The following is a 3,321-nucleotide window of genomic DNA, read 5'->3' on the forward strand; positions in this document are numbered from 1 at the left end:
TTCTCTCTTCTCATCCTCCTGCCGCCGCCGCCTCTCTCGCCTGAGTCTAAGGATTTACTCCCTCATCATTATGAGAAGAGACCTTCTTGAAGAGTACTGTCTCTTTCTTCACCTGTCCAGGTCAAGATGGCTACTCAACTGGTACTCACCCCTTTGTTTTATTGGGGATCAAGATGGCTGCCCAGGCTTCCTACTGCTTATCCCTGCCACCAGATGGCATAATGAACCTCAGTCCAGAAGTGAGGGGGCACCTTTCTTAAACAAAATGAATTGAACAAAGGGAAAAAAAAAGTCTTATATCACCGGTGATTAATGGGGGCCTGGTTGTGGTTGTTGTCCTGAGTGGATGTTCTGGTGGATATAGATCGACGTATGTCCGGCTGCATCGACCTCTCGCAGGATGAGTCGAAGAAGTCCGCTCGCCATGGCTAAAATGATTAAGCTGGCGCAGATGACCAGAATGCTGGCAACGAGTGTGTAGTGAGGAGACGATATGTGTGTGCGCACCAAGAGATTCACTAAGTGTCTATTTTATATTTTACAGTATAAAAACAAAAAAAAACAAAAGAGAACATATGCCTTTTTAAACAAGAAAACCATATGTTATACAATCGATTTTTCAATTCGTTAAATGAAGTTATAATAGAAATGAAACATGCAATTGGTGTATGATTCCTCCCCAAGAACAATATCCTATGGGAATATTTAGGCCCTTGGCATGTATAACTTATCCGACTCTATCAATTTAAATTTAAAAAATACATTTTTCCATATGATATGAATTGTTAATTTCTTAATTAAATCATATACAACAACAATGTTCTATTCTCCCACGAAATAAAAATATTCACCTTGAGAAGATTTTTATTCATGCAGAAATAAAAAATAAAAAAATTGTTCTTTGAATCGATAATTTCATTTGGCTTAAACAATAAGGAACAAAATCATTCCTGTTTATAGAATAAGTAAGTGATCACGTCTATCTTCGTATAGGGGTAATAGTTTTAATGATATTTGCCAAAATAAATTTTAAAAATATTAAATTACAACATTTACTAGACAAACGGTCCAAACTTCCAATCCATTACAAAAGACTGATCTACATGACTGTTATAAGTCCTATCTGGACATACGTAGATGAGCTATGGGGCTCTACTAAACCATCGAATTCCTCCCTAATCCAATTCTTACAGTCCAAAATCCTTAATGCTCCTTACTTTTTCACAAATCAAATCATCTAGCAGGACCTCAATGTCCCATATGTTGCCGATTTGGCCAGAACCAGATACCAATCCTTCCATAATAAACTTCTCAACCACCCAAACCAACTCGTTTCTAACCTGGCTTCTCCTTCATTACCTAATAATCCTCTTAAGCGTCTGAAAAGAAGATGCCCTCGAGATCTTCTCCTCTAGAAATGTTTTTGGAGTTCTATCAATGGGTAGATTCTCCACATGTTTGTATCATGTCGTTATATCGCTTACAGCAAATTTACTTGATGTATATATATGTATACAGTTGTAAATAGCAATAAATAAATTATTAAAATAAAAAAATAGAAATATTAATATCCAGTTTTTTGGACAAAATTTTTGATTTACGAAAAACTGTATCTCAAGAACCATTAAACGTATGTTTGTCTGCCAGCACTCAAATGAAAGCTAGTTGAATGTACTATAATGTGGTTTATAACAAATATCTTCGTAGGGGTAGTATGTTTTATATGTGCCAAAATAATTTCACAAAATGTTGATTTCTAGTTGTCCGAACAAAATTTGTAATAAAAAAATTAATTTCATATGTAAATAGTAAATAGTAAATAGTTTTTCATAAACCAAATGTTTTATCAGAACAAATAAAAATCAACATCTTGTGAATTTATTATCATGAAAACCACTACTCCTACGAAGATAAACGTAATCCACTTCTGTATTGACAATTTAACTAGTTTAAATTTGAGTGCTGGCAGACATCTCTGAGCCTTATGGTCTCTGAGATATATGTTTTGTAAGTCAAAAGTTTTATCTAAACAACTAGAAATCAACATTTTGTGAATTCTGTTTGGAGAATACCATGAAAACTACTACTCCTTCGAAGATAAACTACTTAATAGTGTATTAAACTAGCTTTAATCTGTATGTCGAATGAATGAGATATAAACTTCTCAAAATAAATTCACTAACTACTGATTTTTCACTGCATTCTTTATGAAATGTTGAAAGTTTTGTCCAAACAACTAGAAATCAACATCTTGTGAATTTATTATGGCAAATATCATGAAGACCACTACTCCTACGAAGATAATCGTTGTATAATCCTATATAGTAAATTTAACTAGCTTTAATTTGAATCCTTACAGACATCTGCGTATTTTATTGTTCCTGAGATATGTTTTTCATAAATCAAAAATTTTGTCCAAACATCTGGAAATCAACATTTTGTTATTTTTGTTTTGGTCGAATATTATAAAAACTACTTTTCCTGCGAAAACAAACTACTTTATGGGACATAAAACTACACTTTATTTGAGTGCTAATAGACATCAGTACATCAAACGATACCAGAGATTTAGATTTCCCAAAATAAATTCACTAACTACTAATTTTTGTTATTTCGTTGTCAAATATTGCATTTAAAAGATATTTATCTCCAGAACTATTGAACGTTAATAGCTCTTATTATATTTTAGAAAATTTGCTTTTTTAAATGATGTTCTATGTGGGTTTTGTGTTAGTGCTGTTGGTAGTTTTTCTAAAAACTATATGGTGCTCCGAACGAAAAATTATTTTTTTAAACTAATATGAATAAGGTGGTTCAGTGTTGGGATAAAAAAAGAACAAAAATAGTTAACAACTATTTATTTTTCAAATGTGGTTGAAAACGTCCCCCAAGCTTTTAACTGGAACAACCCTTGACCAATGAGGCTCTACAAAGTGGGCCGAAACGTCGGAAAATGAAGAGTTGTAAACTATTATTCTATAAACTATTACTTGTTCTTTTTGACCACAACCCTGACCACATTCTTCATATTTGAAATTATACTATCAATTATTTATATACTAACATTTTGCAACAGCCGCCATTTTTCGCCTATACTTGGCAGACTCATAAATTTGGACTAGTATTGGTATTGGTATTTACTGGAGGGAACAAGTCCGGCAGTGGGCCTAGAGGTCCTTTTGCCAACCCCAGGGGACCGCCGAAAAATGAATTATAACCGCAAATTATATTTCAAATTATAACTTATCCTTAGTTATATGTTTATCGTTTATAGTTACCCACGCTCAGCGGAGAAGGGGGTGAGTTAAAGGAAAATAATAA

The sequence above is a fragment of the Halyomorpha halys genome, unplaced genomic scaffold (genome assembly GCF_000696795.3).
Source record: "Halyomorpha halys isolate HHAL.00 unplaced genomic scaffold, Hhal_1.1 Scaffold1143.1, whole genome shotgun sequence".
Taxonomy (NCBI): Eukaryota; Metazoa; Arthropoda; class Insecta; order Hemiptera; family Pentatomidae; genus Halyomorpha; species Halyomorpha halys.